Raw genomic sequence first — 17054 nt, 5'->3', positions numbered from 1 at the left:
CACAACTCATTCATGCATCTCAGTTGTACTCCTTTTCACATTTTGGTCCTTTTGATGAGGTTGATTCTTCTTATGTTGATGATTCAGATATCAAGGAGAACTTTGGGTACTTGAACTTGGGTGTTCTCACATGTGACCCTGTTCTTGAGCCTTACATTTCATCTCCTCCTATTGATATCACACCATCTATTGCACCTGATGATGCAACTAGTGAGACAGTTTTACCTTCTTGTGATTCAGTGCAAAAGAATATTTCATGTCTTCGAGCTTCAGTTCATTGGGATGACTACTTGATAGACATTACAGGTTTGTTTATGGGGTCCTACAAGGCAGATTTGGGAGACATCATTGATGACATTCATCTTCTCTTTGATGAAGGAGATCCTTCTTCGATTGTTGCGAGGGAACACTCTGACCCTCTTGTGCATTATCTACATAATCATTATTTCAAGGTTGACATGATTGTGGATTCTTTTATACAATATTTGGAGGAGGTCTCTTTATCTTTAAATGAGACATGTGAGTCTTTGGATATTGTTCTACATTCATCTCCACTAGATCTTGGAGTGCCTTTTCTAGTAGTGTGGAGCAGTTCACCACCTTTAGAGGGGGTAACTTGCAGCATCGACATGGGGACACTTGATTAGTTCACCACCTTTGGAGGGGGTAACTTTCAACATCAACATGGGGACACTTGAGCATTTTTTAGAGACTCCATTCATCATGAGTTTTTTTCCTACATCTTCCCTTCATGATTGGGGAGACTTCATGAATACACATTTGGTTTTGTTTCTTCCCGAGGAACGTGGTTCAACGATTATGGAGAATTTTCTTCGTTCAGTTTTGAGCTTCTACCATTGGTGCAAATTCCACTTTAAGGGGGGGATACCTTGTCTCTCTTCTTCTCTCATACGGGGGGGACTTTTTCCTCACATGGGGTTTTGTCCTTCACATAATTCTTTGAGAGTTCCTTTGCATATAGTTTTCATCTCTCTTTTGGGGGAGTATTTTTTCCCATTGGGTTTTTCTCTCTTTCCTCACTTTATGGTAGATTGCATTTGCATGTGTACATGGGTACCTAACATGGCCTAGTAGCTGGGACCCATCTTGCATTTTTTAGTTGCATTGTAGACATAAGCTCATTCCCCTAAGTTGAACTTAAGGGGGGTGTCGGTGTAATTATTTATTCATGTTGGATATAATTACACTTTACTTAAGTTTACTTAGGTACATGCATAACATAGTAGTTTTCATATGAGACACTTAGGGAGATGTGCTACATGGGAGTGTGTATGCAGGAGTATTTCCACATTTTATGGTGTGATCTTGTTATTACTTATCATATCCACTTATTGTGGAGTGGTAAATTCACCTTCAGTGGGTGATCCACCTCATGTGGAATATTTTACTATTTCTCCTACCTACCCTTACCTACCCTTGCATCTCATTGAGACACATGTCATCATTGTGTGCTCTCTTGTCTCTTAGCCTTGCCTTTATAAGTAGGCTCATCTACATTGTATAACTTTTGATGATCCAGTTGATCAGTATTTGCTATTGATTAGAATACAGTTTATTCTTATCAATATAATTTGTCTCTCTCTCTTGTGCTATTCAATGTGCTCTTGATCTTGTCTATCTTCAAAAAATTCTCACACATATGTTGTAACCAATGATTTTTGAATAGTGAGGTATTGACTGTAACTAGTGAGGTTTAGCTAGTGAGGCTTAATAAAGTTTATTTTCATATTGGTTTTTTACCCTTCTAGGGTTTTCCACTAAAACACTTTCTTTTTATGTTGTATTTATATATGACTCTTGTGTTTTGATAGTGGATATAATTTTTGATGCAATTGATTTGAGTTTTGTGACCTGTTATAATTTGTTACAGTGTCATCATGTTATTGTATTAAAAGCATGTATATGTTAAATTGATTTTTTGTTGACCATTGATTCAGCCTCCCCCCCTCTCAATGGTCTGAAGTATTCCACTAATGTATATGTATATGTGTATGTGTGTATATGTATATGTATATGTATATGTATATGTATATGTGTATGTGTATGTGTATGTATATGTGTATGTATATGCGTATGTGTGTGTATATGTGCTTATATATATAGATATAGACATATACACATATACATATATGCATATACATATAGACATACATACACATATATACCTATATGCATACATATATATATACATATTAATACACACATACACACACACACATAGACATATATATACAAACATATGTGTGTGTGTGTGTAGCATCATAAATTGTACACCTTTTATCAGAGTGTTCAATGCCACACTCACCACACATTTTAGTATGTCTCATTATACTATGCATTAATATAGGACTTCCCTATGTCTTTAATTAATTAATTAAAATATGTTTCCTTTATTAATTCAAATCACATCACATTCTATAAATTTGACCCCTAATTCTAGGTGTGCCCTTTTATCATTTTATCTTGATTTATCCTTAGTCTTGTCCCAATTACAATATTCAAAACACATTCTCCATACCTATACATCAGGATTTGAGCCATCAAGTTGGAATTAGCATTAGAACCTTGTTATCTTACATCCCTAGAAATACGGGAAAAATTTGTTGGCACCGAGATGATTAGCTATCCTCTGTCATGGGAATTTTTTCCTAAATTTTGGGAGGATAATTTGGTGGTCCTAATCAATCCAAACCCTACTTTATGTGAATAAATTTAACTCATCTTTTTAAGTCATTTAAGTAATCTTTTTATCAAATTTGAATCTTAAATTTCTTATATAAGGCAATTAATTTCCTCATTTGTGATAATTTTTTTGGCATCTTTGGAGAGAAACAATTATGCAATTGAAGGTATCCTAATGAATTGAAAGTGTTGCTTTAAAAATACATTAAGAGGCTTGTTTGGATTGATCCTAGCAATCAAGGTTTGCGAGAAGTAGATTGGATGCCACCAGACCCATGTTGGATCAATGTTAACTTTGATGGTGCATCAAGAGGAAATCTGAGACCTTCGAGTGCAGGATGTGTGGCTAAAAAAAGTTAAGCACATTGAGTGGCAATAGGGAGGCAACATCCACCATCCGAGACTAATAATGAAGCTGAATTGAAGGCGTCTTTGCTTGCCATCTAGTTGGTGAAAAGCATTGGAGTAGAGAAGTTACATATGGAAGGTGATTCCCAATTGATCATCAATGACATCATTCATGGAGGCTCTCAATGCTGGAAGGTGAAGATATAGAAGACATCAAATTGAACATTTCAACCTTCAAAGAGTTTAAGATTTCTCATGTCCATCGAAGTGGCAACATGGAAGTGGACAGGTGTGCGAATGAATCTTTGAATTTACAAATTAGAGAAATAAGGATTGTTCTGCATTAATGCTTCTTTTTTATTCAAATTGATGCAACCATTTCATATGCCTGTTGGGGATGATGGTAGGTGTGAGTAATTGTGAATGGTTGGCTTAGTTTTGGTGGTAGTACGAGGTGGGAGGGATGATATCTTCCCATATCCTTTGTTTTCACAAAGTGACTCGTCAGGTAGGGTGATGGGAATGTTTGGTTCATCCTAGAGGTTGTTGATTGGGAACATACTGGCATTTATGGTGCCATGGTTCTCTATGCATTCTAACACCCTGGCTTGTATTATATCATTAATGTGAGGATCACCACCTTGGATTCCTTGTTAAGAATCCAATTGGTCTCATTTATTAGACAAAGTTTCTTTTTGTTCTCTTAGAAAGGTGGTGTTTTGGTTGAGTGGGTGTGGATGGGTTCAGTATGGCCATGGAACCAAACTTTTCATTGCGAGTGTCTAGGCCAATGGTGGCCTTTTGGTGTTCCATCTTGGATGAATTCCTGTCGAATGTTTTCCATTTTGAAGACTAGGACATCCTTACCTGGGTGAAGATTGCTCTAAGAGAAGAATACATGCGAGCAGAGTATAAGTATCATATGAATGTGAAGATTGTTTCAATGTTCACTCCATAGAGTTTTGAACTTGTGGGAGTGGACAAAAGTTCAATGGGTAGTCACAAATAGTGTACAAGAGGATTGGAGGGGAGGGTTAAAGAGTTTTATTAGAATGGCTAGGGATGGCGAAGGGTTTGTGTGCCTGAATGGAGTATGGCTCCACTCAAATGAATTTCGCCCTCCAATGCATCCATTCCAATTACAAAGTGTCGATTGTAGTAAGGAAGTTTGGAGGGCCTTAGTTCAGATTGGAATGCATGGTGTGCAAGAATAAATCCTCTCATGGAAGAGGAGGGAAATATGCAGGGAATTGGAGAAATAGAACCCATCAAATGCAAAATCGACTAAGACTTCAGTTCAGGTTCTTCCATGAGAAGGAAGAAAGGGCATCCTAGAGGATCAAAGAAGAAACCATGAAGTTAGTACTTGTGGATTGGCTTTCCATCGTAAGTCCATGATGATCAAGATGATGATGTAAACCAATAGGAGGACTCCAAAGGCGGGGGAGGAAAAGGCAAGGAGTTGATCATTGCTAGCGAGTCTTAGTCTGGGTCTTTTAGCATATTTTTGTTTATCTGTTTTTATTAGTCTTAGGGGATAAGCTATAAAAAAATTGTATGCATAGGAGGTGTTTTATATATGTGGATATTTTGTTGATTTATGGACTATACAAATAGCAGTAACTCTTTTGATATATGTAATATTTTGAATATCAATACAAATCATCAATTACCGAACAAAAAAAAATATTTCTTTAAAGGAGCCTCAGATCTGTAAGTCGATCAATTCTTCATCAACATTCATTCAATCATGAAAGCTCAAGAGACATTGGAGGATGATAGGGAATCACTGGCTGATGATTGGCTTATACCTCTTCCTAACGGATTTGGTATGATTTCATGTTGTTCTTGAAATATGTTTCTATCATTGACCTTCAGATCTATATCATATTTACATTATTTTTTATATCTACATTCTAGTTGCGTCATTTAAACCATTTTCAATTCAATCATTATCATTTAGGGTTTTTCTCTAACACATTTGAGTAGGACTCTAGTTTGCATATTAGACACTTTAGCTTATAGCAATCTTAGACACACTTAAGATTCAAGAGTACACACATTATTTCAATTTCAATATAATCTATTTTTGGAGGTGGAAATTACCAAAACAGGGGGTTGACCAAGGCAAACCCCTATATAACCACTACCATACCATTTTCTATCTTGTAGGTGCACCTATAGGTACCCAACAAAACCAGGAATCCCAGAGAATGATTAGGAGGTTGGTAGAAGATTTTTCTTGGAGTTTGGCCCTGATTTTATAGGACTAGGGCACTTTGGGTGCCCTTGTCTAGACTAGGGCGCCTACAGTGCCCTTGTCTAGACTAGGGCATTTTGGGTGCCCTTGTCTAGACTAGGGCACCTACGGTGCCCCTATCCTTAGTTTTTTTTACCAGATTTGGTAGGTAGTTTCCAAATAGTCTTATGGTGCCAATTTATAGATAGTGGCTCATACTTAGAAGACCCATGCATTATGAGAATCTTAGACCTATAGATTTAGCTTCAAATTGCAATTACAAGCACACAGCTGGATTTCCCATCCATTTATGTGTTTGTTATAGCATTTTTATGTAATTATCAGTCAACTACAGTAGCATAAGTGTCCATTTACTTCGTACTTTAGTCATAATTTTACATTACCTTGACTATTTCCATAGTTCATTCACTTTATAAAGCAACAAAGAAATAGAAACCCTAGAAGTGTCATTTGACTCTCTTTTACAAGGGTTAGTCAAATATGATCACTCTTCTAGGCGATTTTGTATTCCAATGTTTCTATGAAAGTGGATATTGGTCTTAGTTCTATCCAGTTCCATTTTCATCCTATATATATTTCAAAGTGTATACAAATATAAAATTAATTTCTCATTTTTTACCACCAAAATAGAAAACCTATGGTAGCACACTTTTTACATCAAGAAACCATTTTAGGAAAAAATCCATAACATGAGGACAACATGTATGTACTATTCTTTATTATACATGATACAATATCAAACCATTACACTAAAGATTGATGGTATTCAAGTAACAACTATGTAAATTTAAATACAATATAAAATTACAATCTTATACCTTTGATATATAAGAAAAGAGAGAATTCAAAAGTATGAGTGGTTTCACCAAAATAATAAAAACTAAAATCATGGTATCATGCAAAAGCCCAATGGACACTTTGAAGAGAATACTTCTAGAATAGTAAATTCAATTAATAACTTCTTATGATCATTACATGGGTTCATAAAGTAATTCTAAAAATAGAAATATAATTGTAAAGGTATATTTCACCCATAACTCCCCAAGGACTCACATTTTAAAATGTAATTTTATATTATGAATAAGCTAACTCAGGTGGGTTCTATATATTATGACCCAATTCTCTACTCGGGAAATAGCATTTAGTCATATTCAAGCATAACCACCACTTTAGTGCTCCACCTCACTCATTAATACATATGAAAACTAATATCAAAATTCCTAGAAAATTTAAATATAAAATATTTCTCTAATTACACCTTTTGCATCCAACTACACTTTATAAGAATGTTGGAAATGCATAAATATATAATATTTACAAGGTTAATGAGACCTTAATCATAAAATGTGTAACATAGAGTAGTGGTAGCACTCCATATTGCCCTCTTTAAGGTCATTTTTTAATTTACCATCATCTCCAGACTAGGGTTAGGGGGAATGATTTTTTGTAATTTCCTTACTAACACTAGTTGATTAATAAATGTAAGAGGTCTACTTGGTTGATATGTCGGATTTTATTGGTAAGGCTATTTGTTGTCAAATTACTTATACCTTTTATGGGAGTATTTATGATAGGATGGGTTTTGAAGATGCTTATTAATTTGATAAGAATGAATTTTGACATCATGTTTAATTATTTTTAGTGAAGTGACCTCATTAGGCATAATTTTCAGTGAATTCATCATTTCATAAAAAATAGAGAGGGTAGTATGATTAAAAAAACTTGTATTATAGTTTTGGTTTCATTAATATTCAATTCAAGAGAGACTTAGTGAAAAGGAAGATAGGCTTCCAACCTTCTAATTTAAATTGGGTGATTGTCAATACCTAGAGAAATTTATTATATATTTTAGAGGCTATTTTCTCCCTAATATATATTATCATGACTATTTTCAAAGTCATTACCCTTTACATAATAAATATAATACATACATAATTGAGGCCATATATCAACAAGGATTAGTTGCGATGTATTTTGAAATCTAATGTTGAGTCATTTAGCATATCTATAGGAGATTTGTTGATGGTTGTTAGCTACAATTATAGTTATAAAGTCTCACCCTTCTCTTCCAATCTATTAAAAAATTGGAATTGTTGGTTCTAATTAGTAATAACATTTACAAAAGTGATACTATTGGTCTAGTTTCTTACCTTTAAATTAGTCCATAACTAGTTTCAATACACTATTTTCTTTATCAATATTATGAACAATGTAATATGTAACACCCCGCCTTATGTAAAGCTAATACAAACCTAAACTATTACATGTTTTTCTTCAATAGATGGTTAGATAGATTAAGGGATTATAAATTAGATGAATTTATGTGAATATGCTTGGTATTATCTAGTAAACTTGAAGAAAAGTTGGTAGAAAATAAATATGATTTATTATTGGGGTCTCACTATGCTTGTGAATGTGTTGGCTATGTGCAGGAAGGTAATAGAGACTATGGGAGAAAGGAGAAACACCTATTTCAAATCTATTTCCTTCCATTATGTTTTACTTAGAAGGAAATGAGGTTTTGTTATTCAATATAGATGTGTTTACGAGGTTTATCATTGTGGGTCTTTCATGTTAGCTTTTGAGTCAATTTCCTTGTTTAAATTATAAAAATGGACCCCCAGGGTATAACCCTTGAGGTGGGGGCCTAATGGAGATGCAATAAAGGCCCTAGGACTTCATTTCACACTCCAAAAGTCTTCATCAAGATGAGTGACTAATTTGGAGGATAAATGAGTTGAGGGTACCCAGCCCACCCCGCATACCTCATTTATGAGGTAAGACTTGGGGAACGGGGTGTCCTAATTGTTGTCCCCTCTTAAATGAAGAAAATACCTCTTGGAGGATAGGATAGGAAGGTGTAAAGTTTCACCTCTCCATCCAAGTCTTCCAAGTTAATCTCCCTTATATTGGGTTTGTTAAGAGAGAAAGGGTTGTTACCCACTTCTCCATTTTGGAGAACTCTTGTAGGATTTTGAGAAAAGAAGTTATATTTGAGAGAAGGAAGGATCCCTTGCATGTAGAGATGAGGTCAATGATACATAAAATTGTAGAGATAAGTCTTCCCTACTCTATTTACCCTTCTTATGTATGTGTTGTAAAATTGAGATAGGTTTGCAAGAAATATCTCTAATCTAATAGGAACAAAATCTAATATGTTGAGTGGTATATTTAGATTTAAGTGAATCTTGTAGTGGTCATGTGAAAATATGGGTATTATGTTACCCTTGGTCATTTTATAGTATATGAGACAGCTCCATGAATTTTATATGGATTTCTAATAGTATTTATTCTCAGGGGTATGGCTAGAGCCCACGAGGCTTCATGACACCATTATAGTAGGGTGGAGAGTAAGCCTTGTTTTTTATTTTTCCTATTGGCATAATTGTAATAAATATCATAAAAAATATTTTTAGCTAGTAATGAGAAAGGTTTCTCAATATGTTTTGATGAAAAGTTACTTGTATGAAATAAAAGCAAGTCGTAATGATGCTATTTCTACTTTGGAATATCCCAAAAGATGAATGTATATTTTCTATTGAAATGGTAGTTTAAAAGATATTCCATTATGTTAACTGAGATTTTCTTAGTGTTAAAGAAGAGCAAATTTTCCTCATTTAGATTAACGTTCACTATATGTTGTAATTATTATTTGGGTAAAATATTGCAATCTATAAACTTCTTAAGTTTAGTTTTAAAGAAATTCTATTTTAAACTTGAGATTAGAAAAAATGAGGAACATAATTCATAGGTTGTAGCTATTCTGGCTCCAAAACAGCCCTGTCATACACTAATAAACTTTCATGTTATACTATAATAGGGGACAACGACTATTTTCGCTCAAAAAATGCCCTATCATATACCGATAACTTTCGCGTTATACTATAGTGGGAGACAATGGCCGCAACACTATTGTTGATCCCCATAGCCATTCTATGCCTATTCTATAATTTTTGTGTCTGCATAACATGAAAGTTATAGGTCATACAATAACACAATTTTGAAACTAGATTAATTGCGTTTAAATCTATATTGGAGCTCTCGTACGAAGGGAAAATAAGCCATATAATAGATACAAGATTCATTGTCATCCAGTGGCATAATTATGGTGTTGCACCATATATCACCATCTTCTTTTTGGTAAATGTAAATTTGCCACCATAACCATTGCTAGAGGGACGCGTCTATTCTAGCTCCAAAAAGATAGTACGGATTGACTAACATGCATGTTAGTCACACATTTTACACTGTTGATTTTGCAGTTAACGGTTGTGATTGACTAACCTATCATTAATATGTTGTACGAAAGGTCTGTTTTGGAGCTAGAATAGCCATGACCTTGCTAAAAGATTGATTGTCCTGATCGGGTAGATAAACATCTTGATATCACCAATGTCGGTCATGTCATGTAAGGGAGAAGTGAAGCAACCTGAATTATCTACCAAAAACATGACCAAATGATTGAACCAATATAAGTCATATAAATTTATTTATAAAAAGAATATGGCTTTGCATGTCTATGATTAGACAGCCAAAATGCCAAACACTACTTAATATCTTCTTATTTAATCAACACAATAAACATCCAGATGAAGTACAAGAGTAATCATTGATTTGGTGAGTATTAAATTCAAACTGTCACCAAAGAATGACCATTAATGAGAATGCATATTTTTGTATTATCACCAATCTATTTTGTGTTGTGGTACTCGCAGCTTGTGTGACAATTATTCAAGAAAAAAAGTTCTCCACAATTATTTTCAGCTGTCAAAATTTGTCGTAACGCCTATTCCTGTATCAACTCATGTCCAGTAGATGAGAATGTGAATCTTTTTTATTTATTTAATTTTTCTTATAAAATAATTAGCAAATAACAAGTGATAATAGAATTATTTTCATATTAAAATGTGATTTTTATTTGGTGAAAATAGAATGAAGCTTTAACGTGTTTTATAGTAAATGATAATTACAATAATAGAATATTACTTTGTTTTAGGAAATTTTCTTTTATCCTATCTATGTATAAAAAAAATGGTTAGAAATCCTTAATTTTCATCATAGAATATAGTTTTAGTTTATAGAATTAGAAACTTTACATTATTAAAAATTAGGAAGTGATAATTCTCAAACAGAATGCAATTTGGTTTATAAGGATAGATATAAAATTTTATTTAATCCATCTTATAAAATAGTTAAGAAGTGACAATATAATTTATTGATCTATTATTTAGATTACTTCTTCTAATTAAGAATTTAAATAGTTAATGTTAAGGTATCTAGTAAAAAAGATGGAAAATTAATATAATGTCAATGTCATAGTTAAAAATTGGTAAATTTAGTTTTGGATCATTTTATTTTTAAACTAAAGGAATATAAGAATAAATGGTAACCTTACTAAATATTTAATAAAAATTGTTAAATGGTATTATTATTTTCATGGTCATAAATATAAGTTACCCAGTTTACTTCAACTCTTAAGATTATGAAGTTTAAGATTATTAGTTAAAATTATTAAAATTATATTTATAAATATAAAATTCAAAGTTATAATTATTAGTTCAAGAGGTAGTATGCCTTAAGAAGTGATGATACATTAGTCAAAAATTACACTCGAGAATGTGACACGGTCAAGGTAGGGAGATCCAATGAAAGGGATAAAATCTATTTTAAACAAAAGTAAAGAAAAATAAAAATGGCTCATGTTGTATGGATATTATTTTAATTATCAAAATAGAGCCTAATAAATTATTATATAATAATTCTTTGCAGCCTATGTCGAGATCAAACTAGCTAAAGAGAAAGGTTTGAGAAGGGTCTGGTTGGAATGTGACTCCCTAAAAATCATTAATTGTTTAATGGGTTCCTCCCCCCTTAGTTGGTAGATTAAACATATAATTCAAGATTGCCTAATGTTCCTTAGAGACACTAATGAATTTAAAATTTCACGTGTTTACCGCAAAGGTAATAAGGTTGTGGATAATTTGGCCAACATTGGGGTTGCCTTGCCAAGTAGGAAAGTTTGGAACATTTATGATTGGATCCCAGTGGATCTCCATATCTTACTCTGCAATGAGTATGATGCATGTGAAGTACAAGGGGTTTTCTAAAATGATGGAGGATGACGTGCTCCAAGGTGTCTTGGGCAGGACATCATTTATGTGGGGAAAGTCAAACATTCTGGTGGCTTTTTTAATTGTTTCCATCTAGTTTAGCTCAACTCTATTTATGTTGCAGTTTGTTGTGAATTGGGATTTTTTTAGGATGGGGGAGACAGGAACCGTTTGGAGCCCATAGTCTATAAAAAATGGGAAAATAAGGAAGCGGTGTGGAACAAGCTCTCGGTAGGAAGTTTGGCTGGTTATATTGAGAAGCTTCACGATGCGAATGCCCTTGTTACTGAGTCTTATTGAAATGTGGTGACTGATCAGCAAGTACTGTACACTCAGCATGTATCCTTGTTGGGAGATGATTTGGTTAGAATATTTTCTAGAGGAATTGGGTCAGACACAGGATGATCGCCCATTTTATACTAATAGCTAGAGTTCCATTCATCTTGCAAAGAACTCTGCTTTTCATTCAAGGACAAAGCACATTCAGCTCAAGTACCACTTCATTTGGACTATTTTGGAGGAGGGTCAGTTACAGCTTGAGAAGATTCACACAAGTGAGAATCCTGTCAATATGTTCATGAAGGCAGTTCCACAGGAGAAGTTGATTACTTCATCAGTTTCTGTTGGTCTTCTTGATTGATAATTGTGGAATTTATACCAGTCGAGTCCTAGTGTTTTATCTAGCGGATGTTGCATGTACAGTGGTGTTGTGTAGTATCAGTCTCCAAGTGGGAGATTGTTCGGTGTGGAGCCTGATCAGTCTCCAAGTGGGAGATTGTTCAAATGAGGTGACTGATCAGCAAAGTACTATACACTCAGCACATATTTTTTTGGGTATTTTTGTTGTTGATGTAAACCGACATTGTAATAAAACCCTAAAAAGGTCGACTTTGTTTTTACCCTAAAAATGCATGTTATAAGCGGCTGGGATGCTTAAGGCATTGCAAGGTTGATGTATTGTTTTTGCTGGATAGTAAGAATGATTGGACGACTGTGTATGGTGGACGTAACCCATTCTAGGTGAACCATGTTAAATCTCTGTGTTATCTGTGTCCTATTTTATTTCTTTATCTTTTGTATTTAAATTTGCATATAATTGTTAGTTCATATTTGCTTTGGATCTGCTTGAAACCCTAACAATTGGTGTCAGAGCGAGGTATTCTATAAATTGGTAGGACTCTTAGATTTGAGTGGGAGAAATGGAGGATTCCAAATTCAAGGTCAAAAAGTTTAACGGGCAGAATTATCAGTTATGGAAAATGCAGATGGAGGATTACCTGTATCAAAAGGATTTGTGGCAGCCATTGGAAGGAAAGGCAAAGAAAGCAACCACAATGTCAGATGAAGAGTGGGACATTTTAGATAGAAAGGCACTAGGATCCATTCGATTGTGCCTTGCACTGTCTGTAGCATTCAATATAACAGAAGCAAAACAGCTGTAGATTTGATGGCAACATTGGCTAAGTTGTATGAGAAACCCTCGGCTTCGAATAAGGTATTTCTTATGAAGCATTTGTTTAATTTGAAAATGGGTGAGGGAGGATATGTAGCGGAGCACTTAAATGAATTTAATACAATTACCAGTCAATTTTCTTCGGTAAAAATTACCTTTATAGAAGAGGTTAGGGCTCTCTTGATTTTATGTTCTTTGCTAGAAAGTTGGAATAGCTTGGTTATGGTTGTAAGTAACTCTGTCTCTAGTAAAAATACTTTGGTATTTGATGATATTGTTGGTGTTATCCTAAGTGAGAAAATGTGAAGGAAAAGCATAGGTGAGACTCCAACATCATCAAGTAGTGTTTTGAATGTAAAGAATGGAGGAAGATCAAAGGAAAGAGGAAAAGGCCTTTGGAATGAGAAGTCATGAGGGAAGTCAAAGAAAGGGCGCTCTCAATATAGAGGAAAGAAAGATTACTGGTATTGCGGAAAGCCTGGTCATCTAAAGAAAGACTGTTGGTCTCAGAAAAACAAAGGAGACAAAAATGAAAATGACAGTAAGGAAGCTAATATTGCAAGTAATACTTTACAAGATGCTTTAATCTTATGTTTGGATAATGTTAATGATTCCTGGGTTATAGATTCTAGGGCTTCATTTCATGCTACACCCCATAGAAAATATTTTCTAGATTATGTTCAAGGTGATTTTGGACAGGTATATTTGGGTGATGATGAGCCCTGTCAAATTGTTGGAAAAGGAAAGATAAAGATCAAGTTGCAGAATGGAAATGATTGGTTTCTATAGGAGGTAAGACATGTTCCTAACTTAAGAAGAAATTTAATTTCTACAGGGCAACTAGGTAGTGAAGGTTGCATAGTTACCTTCTCAGACAGTATCTGGAAGGTCAGTAAAGGATTATTAGTAGTAGCTAAAGGTGCAAAAGTAGGCACATTATATCTGTGTACTAGTAACACTTACTCTACCTTAGGTGCTATAGATAAAGTTACTGTAGGGACAACAACAATAGATGTTGCAAGAATAGATTCGATAATGTGGCACCATAGGCTTGGGCACATGAGTGAGAAAGGGATGAAAATCCTTCACTCCAAAAATCTATTGCCAAGACTAAAGAAGATTGATTTAGAGTTCTATGAAAACTGTGTTTATGGCAAACAGAAAAGAGTCAGATTTCTCAAGGTTGGGAAAGAGAAGAAGAGTGAGAAGTTAGAGCTTGTGCATTTAGATGTATGGGGACCGGCTCAAGTATCATCTCTTGGTGGCTCTTGTTATTATGTTATTTTTATTGATGACTCAACCAGAAAAACATAGGTATATTTCCTAAAACAAAAATCATATGTTTTTGAAACTATTAAGAAATGGAAAGCTTTGGTTGAGAATGAGATAGGAAAAAAGTTGAAGTGTCTCAGATCGGATAATGGAGGTGAGTATTGCAGCAAAGCATTTGAAGATTACTACTCCTTAAATGGGATTAGAAAGTAGAAGAGAGCTCCAGGAACTCCACAAGAAAATGGTGTGTTAGAGAGAATGAATAGGACTATCATGGAATGCACAAGGAGCATGAGATTGCATGCTGGATTGCCCTTACATTTTTGGGCAGATGTTGTACATACTACTATCTATTTGATAAATAGAGGACCTTCAACCCCTTTGGATGGTGGTATTCCAAAGGAGGCATGGACTGGTAAAAAGGAAAATTATTCTTTTCTGAAAACCTTTGGTTGTGAAGCTTTTATCCATGTTGATAAAGAAAACAGAACCAAGCTTGATGCTAAATCTCAGAAATGTACCTTCATTGGATATGGGATAGATGAATATGGCTATTGGCTATGGGATTTTGAAAATAAGAAAATAACTAGAAGTAGAGATGTTATATTCAATGAGAAGGATATGTATAAAGAACAGATGCAGGAAAAGAAGCATGAACAGGACAAGCAAGAATATGCGGTGTTGGATGAGATTCCTGAAAATGAAATGCCACAAGTACCTGATGCTCAACAACAACAGAATGTCCCATAAACTCCTACGAGTGTTAGACATTCTACGAGGTCTAGTAGACCCCCTGAAAGATTTTCTCCTTCTTTGTATTCTATATTATTAACTGATTCTAGTGAACCAGAAGAATATGAAGAAGCAATGCAGGTGGATGCCAAACAACCATGGGAGCTAGGTATGAAAGAGGAGATGGACTCCTTGATGAAAAATAAGACTTGGGACTTAGTCCCTTTACCTACAAAAAAAAGAACCTTGCCTAACAAATGGGTTTATCAGCTGAAGGAGGAGGAAGGAGGTTAGAAAAGATATAAGACCAGACTTGTGGTAAAAGGTTTTGAACAGAAAAAGGGTATAGATTATGATGAAATATTTTCTCCAGTTGTAAAAATGACTTCAATTAGAACTGTACTTAGTCTTGTGGCTACAGATTTGGAGGAGGAAATTTACATGTTGCAACCATAGGGATATGAGGTCAAAGGTAAGGAGAACTTGGTGTGCAGGTTGAAGAAAAGTTTGTATGGCCTAAAGCAAGCACCCCGACAATGGTATTTAAAATTTGATAGTTTCATGGCTGAACATGGTTATCGTAGATGTCATTCTGATCATTGTGTATATTTTAAGAGATTTGATAATGGAAATTATATTATCCTATTGCTTTATGTTGATGACATGCTTGTTGTTGAGTCTAACATGCAACATATAAATGATCTTAAACAGAAATTAGCCAGGGCATTTTCTATGAAGGATTTGGGTGCAGCTACGCAAATTCTCGATATGAGGATTACACAGGACAAGAAAAATAGAACCTTGAATTTGTCCCAAAGTGAGTATATAAAGAAGGTGTTGAAAAGATTTAACATGCAGGATGCAAAAGTAGTTAGTACACCTTTGGCTAGTGATTTCAAATTGACTAAGGAGATGTACCCAAAGGCATAGGAAGAGGTTAATAAAATGTCTAACATCTCGTATTCATCAGTTGTTGGTAGTCTGATGTATGCAATTGTATGCACAAGGCTAGATATTGCACATGCAGTGGGAGTTGTGAGCAGGTTTATGAGTAATCCAGGTATGGAACATTGGAATGCTGTGAAATGGATCCTTCGATATTTGAAAGGAACCACTACGAAGGCATTATGTTTCAAAGGATCTAATGCTGCTCTGAGTGGATTTGTTGACTCTGATCTGGCAGGTGATATTGATTCATAGAGGAGTACTACAGGGTATGTTTTTACTATAGGGGGAGCTACAGTCAATTGGATTTCTAGGTTGCAAAAGGTTGTTGCACTTTCAACCACTGAAGCTGAGTATGTTGCTGCTACAGAAGCCAACAAGGAGATGATTTGGTTATAATGTTTTCTGGAGGAATTGGGTTAGACACAGGATGATCAGTCATTGTATATTGATAGCCAGAGTGCCATTCATCTTGTGAAGAACTCTGCTTTTCATTCAAGGACAAAGCACATTCAGCTCAGGTACCACTTCATCTGGACTATTTTAGAGGAGGGTCAGTTACGGCTTGAGAAGATTCACACAAGTGAGAATCCTGTCGATATGTTCATGAAGGCAGTTCCACAGGAGAAGCTGATTACTTCATCAGTTTCTATTGGTCTTCTTGATTGATAATTGTGGAATTTATACCAGTCGAGTCCTAGTGTTTTATCCAGCGGATGTTGCATGTACAGTGGTGTTGTGTAGTATTAGTCTCCAAGTGGGAGATTGTTCAGTGTGGAGCCTGATCAGTCTCCAAGTGGGAGATTGTTGAAATGTGGTGACTGATCAACAAAGTACTATACACTTAGCATGCATTTTTTTGGGTATTTTTGTTGTTGATGAAAATTGACATTGTAATAAAACCCTAAAAAGGTCAACTTTGTTTTTGCCCTAAAATGCATGTTATAAGCGGCTGGGATGCTTAAGACATTGCAAGGTTGATGTACTATTTTTGCTGGATAATAAGAAAGATTGGATGACTGTGTATGGTGGACGTAACCCATTATGGGTGAACCATGTTAAATCTTTGTGTTATCTATGTCCTATTTTATTTCTTTATCTTTTGTATTTAAATCTACATATAATTGTTAGTTCATATTTGCTTCAGATCTTCTTGAAACCCTAACAAGTCCTTTGTTCATGGGTGGAATGACAGTGTTCTCTATGTCTGGTGTCGAGCTGGAGGTTAACA

Source organism: Cryptomeria japonica, chromosome 6 (genome assembly GCF_030272615.1).
Source record: "Cryptomeria japonica chromosome 6, Sugi_1.0, whole genome shotgun sequence".
Classification (NCBI taxonomy): domain Eukaryota; kingdom Viridiplantae; phylum Streptophyta; class Pinopsida; order Cupressales; family Cupressaceae; genus Cryptomeria; species Cryptomeria japonica.
Note: the sequence above shows the minus strand (reverse complement) of the source record.